This window comes from Mycteria americana, chromosome 10 (genome assembly GCF_035582795.1).
Source record: "Mycteria americana isolate JAX WOST 10 ecotype Jacksonville Zoo and Gardens chromosome 10, USCA_MyAme_1.0, whole genome shotgun sequence".
Taxonomy (NCBI): Eukaryota; Metazoa; Chordata; class Aves; order Ciconiiformes; family Ciconiidae; genus Mycteria; species Mycteria americana.
Window position 1 is genome coordinate 25990492 of NC_134374.1, and position 9879 is coordinate 26000370.

General features: G+C 55.1%; 1 protein-coding gene across 1 annotated transcript in view; it reads left to right on the plus strand.

Annotated features, from left to right (window-relative positions):
* Positions 1-9879, plus strand: part of EDA2R (ectodysplasin A2 receptor) — a 311154-nt gene that overhangs the window by 26350 nt on the left and 274925 nt on the right. The window lies entirely within an intron of this gene.

Here is a 9879-nt window from a genome sequence, read left to right on the forward strand (position 1 = left end):
GCGCTCAGAGACCGAGCCGGCCGCGCTGCTCCGGGCGGAAAGCGCTGAGCCCCGCAGCCCGCACGGCCGCCAAGGAGAGGGCTCCAGGGGCCACAGCAACACGGACTTGTTTCTCAGGTTCAAACCCACCAGCCTGGAAACATCCAAGCCCCAGCTTTCACAGTCAGGTTACAGGTGCCTTAACAAAACACAACATCAGAACAAAAGCACCTTTCCTTTCCAAATTACACGGATGCCTTGAGGCTGTCGGGCGTGAGCCACCTCCTAGGAGCCAGCAGCCTCTGCCCCATCTCCGCGCTCACCCCAGTCCCCGTCCCAGCGCCCGTTTCCCCAGGACACATCCTGGCTGCGGGCTGGGTGCCAGACCAGGCTGTCCCCACGCCCAGCGCAGGGCTGCGCTGTCTCGGGCTTCTGTTGCTGCTGCTGTGAAGAATTCAGAAGCCCTGAGACAGAAAGAGGCAGCAACCCCATCCCAGCTCTCGGCCACGTTTGTTTTGCTAAAGGAGGACTGAATTATGGGGAGAGGCGGGTTTTAAATACGTGCATGGTATAAATAATTGCAGCGCCTGTTTATGATCCTGAGACAGCAACACAAAACGCCAGAATAAGACTTGAAAAGAACCAGAAAACACAGTCCAAGAGAAATCCAGCAGTTCTTGCTGAGCTCCAAAATTTACCCTCTGCCTTTTTCTTGTAGACACCAATGAGCTCATCACAGCCTCCTGCCTTGCGTCGGGCGGCATCGGCGACGGCGCGCGAAGCACGGAGGAGCCCCGCAGCAGCTCCTCTCCTTCCTTTACGCCGAGCACGGTGCAGCGGGCAGAGCCAACCCCGGGCAGGAGCAGCACCGGCCGGGAAGTCAAGATGGGGCATGGCCCAAGGCAGGGATTTCCCATCTCTTGGGTTGTACAGGAAAAAAGCCCAGCGAGCATCCTTGTCCTACCAGGGAGGGAGTATGGGCCGCTCCTCCAGACGGACGCTGTCAGGAGGCGATGGCCGCTCTCCCAGCAGGGAGCCCTGGTGTCAGCCCTTGCTCACCAAGCCCTGTGAGCCCTGCTGGCTCCTGCGAGCAAGGCAGTTCAACATCTGCCTCGGGATAACAAGGAAACCTTGTTTAGCGAGACCCAGCCGCCTCGTTCCCCACTGCCTCCTCGGAGGTGGGGGCTGGACATGCTGCAGGTGGACCAGACCAAGAGCATCCCGGATCCCTACCAGCCCTTCGCAGCCACGCCAACGGCAGCCGACAAACTCCAAAACACGTTTGAGGGGAGGCAGGACGCGTGCTCTCGGCTTCTTAGCTCGATCCAAGTGTTTGGGGTTTGCAAGGAGAGGGCGGGAGCTTCTGTGCAACCCAGATGCACCAGAGCTCGTGGGAACAAGAATGACCCAGCCAGAGCACCGGTGACACCCCAAGTGTGTCCCCGAGCACAACACGGGTGCTTTGAGCACAAGGTACGAGCTTTGAGCCAGGAAATGCCGTCAGGAAGGCAATAGTGGTTGGTATATTTTGAGCTTCAGCCTGTGTGGGTGCTTAAGGGGTTTGCAGGGATCCCCGGGACCGTGCAGGGGACCGCAGCCTGGGGCCCGTCAGCAGGCGGAGGAGCAGCAGCTCTAGGCAGGGATCTGTTGATTTTAAGTCTCATTACCCTGGACATTTTCCTTTGCAGCACCTGTCTTGCTTAAGCGAAGGATGAAGCCGGGCATATATATATATATATATATACACACACGCACACACACATATACACACACACACACACGTATACTTATTTCAATGGCAGGAAAAAGTGCCAGGTGCTAGAGAGGCTCAGCCTGGTTTTGGAAATTACTTTTCTGGAGATGGTTTAGTCAGTCTAAGGCTGGCCCATACGCAGGCCACCGAATCTGTGCAAACAAAACCATCGGGTGCCATGCTGATCCTGGTGGCCGGCACAGCAGACCCAACACGCGGCAGAGCAGCGGACACAGGGTCTCCTTTGGAAAACCAGGGAAAACTGCCTGCTGGGCACAGGCGAGGGAGGGGCGAGGCAGGACGCGCAGCAGCAGCTACAGCCGCTGTCCTCGCTGCCCGGCCACGGCTATAACCGCTTGGCTCGGCACAGGAGCAGACACCTCTTACCAGAAACGCGTCAGAGGAAGACGTGCTCCTGCCCGACAATGAACCTGCGCAGGAGCAAAGGTGAAACAAGGCTGAGGCTGGGCAGGAAAACCGCACAGCACCCCGGCAGCCGCCTCGGCAATGGCAGAGCAGTCCTAACGTCAGCACCCAGTCCAGCGGCCTCGCTGTAGCTTCAGTTACAAGGGAAACAAAAGGGAGTTGTTTTGCACGGGAAAGGCAACCAGAAGGCCCAGCCGGGCGGGCAGCAGGGCCAGGAGCGGGGGGCTGGAGCTGCCTGCAGCCCCTCTGCTGGCTTTGTGCTCGGGGAACGGCCGCAGGGACAAGGCTCGTCCAATGGCTCCGTGTCCGCCCGCGTACGGGCACGGGTCTGCTCTGAGGGCTCCAGAGCCCGTCAGCCATCGGTAACCAAATTTAACAGGGAGCCAGAGGCCTCGAGGGTAATTACATTTGTATGAGTTTCTTGTAAACAGATGGACTTAAAAGGGGGGACAGAGATCTTATTGGGACCCCAACGGACAGACACATTGCACAAGGAGCACAGATACAACAAGCAAGGGAGCCCGCCCAGGAGCTGCTGGTCCACAGCCGCAGGAGAAGCCTTGAGCAAAGCCTGCGATCAACCAGACCCAAACACGGAGGAAACCAGCCGGTGCCAATTCCCCAGGCCAGAGCTGCTTGCCCCAACAGCCTTTCCTGCAAGCCCACAGGGGACACATTTTGCCCTCAGTCCCTTGATGCTCTCCCTGCTCCCCTCAACCAGCACCCCAGGGCGAACAGGCATTTCGTTCCTATTTGGGTAGAAACCCTGCAGGGCAAAAGCCTGACCGTTCAAGGGTACGAAATCAGCTTCATGCACTGGATTTGAAATGCGCGTCACTGGCCTGAAGCAGGAGTTAAGGGTATAGAGAAGACAAAGACGCTCGACATCGGCCAGAGCAACCCAGCCTTGGGACCAGCCGGGTGCCTCAAGGGTGCAGGTAACGGGGCGCAGGTAACGGGCACCCACAGCCACCGCCGCCGCCCTGAACTGCCTCCGCTCTGGTTGCGAACATGCCTGAAAGACAGATCCACTTACCAGCTGGTTGCACCATGTCTTCATTTCCCCAGGAGACGGAGAGAAGACATTATCGTCATCTTCCTCCCAGTCCGGGATGTTGTGGTCTCTCCTCAGGTCTGCACAGAGCACCTCGAGCAGCCGCACTGGATCTGTTTCACCATGCTCAAGCACATGCCCGTGCTCTGTCTGAGAAAGTTCATTGAAGGACAACACTTCACTACTGCTGAAAAATTTATTCTTGCTTGTAGCGTCCCCTCTGTGCCCTGCACGACGCTCTGTGAGGCTGATAAACCTTGGACGGTGCCCCCAGGCTCTCCTGGGGAAAGATCCACCCAGGGAGGGCGAGGAGTCCTCACCTATCGATGTATAGTCAGGCTCATCCTCGGGACTGCGCTCGCTGTTCCTCTGACAGAAGAAGCCATAGACACCTTCCTCATCTTCCTCGTCAGCTGAAGAGCACAAGGTCAGAAGCTCATCCCGCTGGCCTGGAGATGCAGGTGGCTTTGCTCGGCGTTCAGCGCTCCTTGTCTCCATTGTCCGTGGACAGAAAGCGCCACTCAACGAAGGGAAAGCTGGCAATGCAAAAACATAACTTCTTAGCAAGAGCCACCCAGAAGACAACATTTATTTTGTTTTTTCTTATTTTCCTTTCCATTCCATTAGGAAGTGATGTAAGGGTCCTTACTCCAGGTATGGCCATGCTTTACTCACTGGAGCATCCAGACCCTGCACCACTTGTTTCGGAGGTTGCCGCACGCTGCACAGCTCAGCTAGCCTAACTTGCAGTCAGGCCAACACGTGCTTTAAAATACCTTGTACCCATTGGAACAGCAGCAGTTAGCAACAGCTGTCCAGTCTGTAGCAGCTCCCTGTATGTCGCCCGCTAACACACCTCCTGCAAAAGACGCTATCTACGCAATCGCGCTGGGACCGCTGCTCAGCCTTTCCCCACCTTCATTTTGTATTCTTCGTTTCTCTCTTAAAATAGAGAACTCTTTTTACCCTTTCGGAGGGAGCTTGTGCTTCACGTTGTGCTCTTCCCACTGCCAGCAACGCAGCGCCGGGGGAAGAGATGGGGTTTGCAGGGGTGTCGTTGAGACGACTTTTGCCTGGGAGCAGTCTGAAGGTTTGTTTCAAGCCAGTGCAGCGCAGGAGGTGCTGTCTCGGGAGGAGCGGGAGGAGCTGGGGCCATGCCGTCCGCACATGCAGCGGGAGTTCAGCCGAGACGGATGATGATCGCTCCGTCTCCTCCCGTCCAGGCACAACGGCAGCACGGGGAGAGCTTGTCACCCCCCCGCCGCCAACGCTGCGGCCAGAATCAGGGCGGCAGGAGTCTGCCCGGCTGCTGCCCACCCGCGTCTGCCTCGCTGTCCCTAAGGCTCCTACTGATGTCCAGCTCCCTTGCTTCGGTCTACAGCACAAACAGCAGCTTATCAGACACGGAAGGCTTAGAGAGTCAGATGTGCCGAGGTGCCGGGCACAGGGAGGCTGTAACTCACTGAACAAAACCGTCCCTGTTCACTTACCTGTACGAGTGAATGGCTTTGAACTCTAAAACGCAGGCAGAGGATGAGGTTCAAGGAAAATAATCAAGGTGGAAACAGCAAAGCTATCCTCCGCACACTGGCAAGTGCTTTTGATACAGCTTTTTATTCTCACTAGGATCGAGAAAAAAATCTAGACCAAACCCTGCAAACAAGGGTTTCCTTACTCCTGTCTCTCAGGGACCTGTCCCCTGCCACGCACACGCCGAGCCCCCGCGCAGCACGGGCATTGCCCCCCGGACGAGGTGACAGCAGAGCAACGCTGCGACCCTTACGTCTGTCAACACCGGCCGCCCCACGTGTACGAGCTCCCTGCCACACCGTTCCCTCGGCGATGTTCTCCTCCGGCGTCTCCGCTGAGATCCTGCTTTGCTCGGCGCCGCGTGCCCCGTCCAGCTCCCCCGGCTGCCTGCAGAAAGGCTGGCCCCGCCGCGCGCCGGGGGGAGCGAGCACCCCAAAGAGCAAAACCTCTGCACGCACGCTCCGGACGCACAGCCTTGCCTCTGGGCAGAGTAAAAAACGACGTGAAGGTTTGGCAGTCTCCGGCTTGACTTCTAGCTCCTACAGCCCTTTCATCAGTCGCCTGTCAAGAAAGGCAAAGGTCGGGAACCACAGGTTTGCTGTGCCAGCAGTCAACAGGTTCACCAGGCTCCCCGATTTTACGGGCAAAGTCATTCCCTCAGCTGCCACCTACACTACTCATTTGCCCTAACGTACAATCCAGCACACAGAATATTAGCCTTAGAAGATTAGCTTTGGGGGAAAAAAAAAAAAAATGCTACATTCGAGCTTCATCCAAATAAAGTGTAATCACTGACCGCTGAGTCGCATCCAGGAACACCTTCTTTTGAGCAGAAGAGCTGCATTTTTAGCGCCGGTTCCCCGCAGGGTGGGGGAGGACCAGAGGGTCTCTCCTGGAGAGCATCCCTGCCACGGCTCAGAGCCGTCTGCACGAGCGGCTGCCAAGGACAAAACCGCGGTCCTGCCTGCCCGCAAGCGGCCTCAGCTCCCCTTCGCCGCCGCAAACTGCCCCCGGGCACACGGGAAGCACCGACCCCACCAGCCGCTGCCTCTCCAAGGGAGGATTTCCGCCGTGCCCGCTCCCACCAGCCCGGAGAGCCCAGGGATCCCGGCCCCGCTGCTCTCCTGGGGAGGTTCAGAGTCCAGGCTTTCAACTTTCCCCAGGCTGTGAGCTGGCTCTGTCTGAGAGCAAGGGCTTGTCTCTGCGGAGAGGAAAACAAAACGAAAACCACCACCCTTCATTTCTGGGCCGTGAACGTGCATTTCAGAACATTTGGATGCATTAGTTGGAGCGGGAAAAAAACCCCCACAACAAAACAAAGAAACAAAATCCTAAAGAATGCGTTGGTAAAAGTGCAGCCTCCAGCCGCGGGGGGTGCAGGGGGTACCCCAGGGCTGCTGCTAAGGGACCTCACCTGCCACCCTGGGCCCCACCACCCGGTCGCGGCTGCCGAGCTGCGGGAGGTGGGGTGTCCCCAGCCCCGCTCAGCCGCGTCAAACGCCTTTTGCTGGTGGAGGGTCCCCCCTTCCCTGCGGCACAGCCGGGGTCTCCTCCTCCTCCCCGGGGCACCCGGCTGCGCAGCACCCTGCAGGTGGGCTCACCCTTCCCTGGCCAAGCGGGGCGGACCAGGGTCGAGGGGCTCGGGCTGCCTCAGTTTCCCCCTCTGCTGCAGTTTGCGCACGAGGAGGAAGGCGCACGGTGCACCCGCATCCCCGCGGCGCGGGAGGGCAGGTCCCTTATGCCAGCACCTTTGGGCGTGAGAAAGCGAAGGCGGCTCCCGCCCAGCTGGAGGGCTGGAAAAGGAGGGTGGGTGATGGAGGGCAACATTTCGGACCATCTGATTGACTGAAGAGGTGTATTCAGAAGAGTCTGATTAACAAATGGGATTTTCTGACTTTAAATTACTTACAATTCTTAAAGATTACATTAAAAGGTGAAGCCATTTTGCCTATAGTAACCCTGGGGGAAAAAAAAAAGTTAATTTTGACCAGCATTAATGATATACAGAGTTTCCAGAAAACAAAACCAAACCCCACAGAAATCACGTAGCCACTGGCAAAATCTTAACATTTTTAAGTCCTTCATTACTAGTCAGTCTGCACTTCAATATAAGTTATACTCTTCATTTTGCTAATGGTCCTCTCCCATACGAGAGGCAAGTGCACGCAGACTGCCAAGGAGGAGGAAGCAACAACCCATCTGCTCCCTAAGCGTCAGCAACGGACCACGTGCGAACTGCTGACAAACCGCTGACAAACCAGGGCCATCTCAGACCAGTTCTTTCAGGTGCGACAATTTTGCTTCCAAGAGCAAAGCTAAACAGACTGCAAAACACTGCTTCTGCAAACAGGTCACCGGTTTTGACACTTTTGACACCCTTGGTAACATCTCTTTTACTAATACGCAAGGCAAGCTACTTGGATTACTCTAGCATGGCTCCAAAAGCAAGACTATCTTAAAATTTGCTATGCACTTATATAAGACCAATTTTAAAGCGTTAAGCATCTAATAAGCCCTGGCTCCGACTGTACAAAATAACCTTAAAATTTGCTCAGTTTTCCACCCACCAATGACTTGGGCAAGGGTAAAAGAAATTGCATGGAGCAATTGCTCTGCGATATGCAGAAGCGTGAGAGGACGATATGCTTCAGAGCATGAACACATTAATTGACTAATAGATGGAAATAATCCAGAAGGTCTTAATGATTTCCTATGCACAATTCTAAGTGAAGTTACTTTAATGCCTATCTTGTTATTGTCTTGGGGGAAAAAAAAAATGCTTAATCATTTCCCCACTGCCATAGTAAATAGGTTTTTAAAAAAAATGCCCCCTGTGGAATGAAAGTAACCTTCTTGCTCAAAATTACATAACTATTACAGAAAAGACAGGCCAGGTAGAGACCCTAAGCATGAGCAGGTCAAGCACAAGAGTACGAGTCTCTTCCCACGCCGGTGACGGCCGCGTCAGCAGCTCAGCCCTCGCTGCCCGCGAGCCCTTGTCCTCGCGGGACAGAGGACACGGAGAACGGAATGCCGCGTCCTAAACCTCCTCCGATGCAACAGAAAAAGCCAAGAGGAGAACAAACAAAGAGAGAGAAAAAGCCAAGCTCCAAGGGACCGCAAGGTCCTGCCGCCCTCTCGTGACCACCGGGACGCTCTGGGCTTCTCCGGAGGGTCAGCCACGGCCCCGCTGCCCGCGCCTGCGAGCGAAGGCTCTTCAGCCAAGGTGCCAGGGTCCTGCCAGAGAGTCCCTTCAGCCAAGGTGCCAGGGTCCTGCCAGAGAGTCCCTTCAGCCAAGGTGCCAGGGTCCTGCCAGAGAGTCCCGCTGTCACCCCCGGCACGGCACAGCGCAGCGGCACGGACGTACTGCAGGGCATTGCCTCAAATTCCAGTACTGGCCAGCGGCGGGTGTTAACAGCCATTCATTGCTTAGGCCACCTTCCTACCAAGTTTCTGCTCGCTCTTTAGCCATGCTTTATTTAGTCCCCTCGTATTTTAATCACGGCGCACCGCTTCCCGGCAAGCACCCCTTGGGCAGACTAGTGTCAGCTGGGCGGTTACCGAGACCTTCCTCCCCTGAAGCTGTGGGTAACGAGAGAGAGGGGTTGCCTGCACGAACACCCATGTAAGGGTAAGCCAGCACGGCTGTTCATTCCCCTTAGCAGAGTCTGGGACCAGACGGCAGTACGGGCAAGATTTAAGCACGAGCAAACTGATGTCATTCCTCAGCTTCGACGGGCGCTGGCACGCGTGCCTCGTGTCCTGCTCTGGGGTACAGAGCGCTTGGTGCCAGGGCAGGGACTTTGGGAGGCTTCCACCCTTCTGCCTTCCTGCCGTTAGCAACTCCCAGCTCCCCTTCGGCATCCCGTCCTTGCAGAACCTGGGCGCTACTGGCACTCGCGCATCTCCCTCACGGACCTGTAACTTCAGGGCTTCTCTGTCCTCCGCAGAAGTGCTGGGTCCCCTACAGCACTGCCCGGCGTAGGACAACAGCCCAACGTACGCAGACCAAATGCTCACTCCAGTCCTCGCTCCAAGGAAACACCAGCGCGACTGGCTAGAACAGAAGAACATCACATATTCGCGTGCGTCTGTAAAGCAGCAATGCTCTCCTAGCAGGGGCAGAAAGGATTTATACCTTCCCCCGGTGTCTCTGCCCACGTCTATTAACTCAGTGATGCGCAGGCACACAAATCGAATGCTTAAAAGCATTCCACAGGCACAGGAGTGGAGAATTCAGCTGGTTTTCAGCCCCACCTTCTTTTAATCCACGCCAAGCTCCCAGGCCGTACAAACGCCGTTCTTTGGACAGCGTACGGGCAGGATCCCTCCGGAGTGCCTCCGCGCTTCAGGAGAGGCTCCCCCAGCCGAAGGCGCTGCCTCCCACCCGCGGGCCAGGCCACTCCTCACCCCCAGCCACAAGTACAGCGTACACAGCACTCCTAATCCACGCGGAAGATTGCTCACTTGCCTTTCAGTGTGTTTTAATTTATAAATTTTAAAGTTAAAACAAATAAATTATTTTCATTGGTATTAAATAGATCAAAATTAAATTCAAACACATACAACAACTTCAGTTGATAAACAGTATTAAAAAAATCTTAGTAGGAAAGAAAGCCTGGTTTATGCATCAGAAAATCATCCACTTTCTCTACAGAAAAGTTGAAACACTTCATTAAAGGCAAGCCATCTGCTTTTCTCCTTGCTACCCTTCCCTCAACCAGCTTTAAACAAGAAGGAAGAGACTTTTTTCCCTTGGAAAGCATGACAATTGAGTTATCACATACATTTCATAACAAATTAAAAGTACATGTTGTGGCTATAAGGATTACTTACCTGCATGCATTTTTGGAGGAATGGGTTCTGTGACTGGCTGAACACGATGAAGTACCAGTCAACGAAGAGGCACTCTCACCTCTCTCACGTAATACCATCATTTTAAAGGAGTATCAGCAACATTAATTCTAGGCAGTCTGCAAATAGCAAATAAGCTCGAGGTATTTCGCTTGCCTAAACCTGAAATTTTTCAATCGTGCTTTAATGTGCCCACATCTAGGTCGCTCTGGGAACCTCCGGTTTGCTGAGGGGCAAGCCGATTCGAGAAAAGCGGTGGCTCTACAGAACGTCAAAGCTTGGC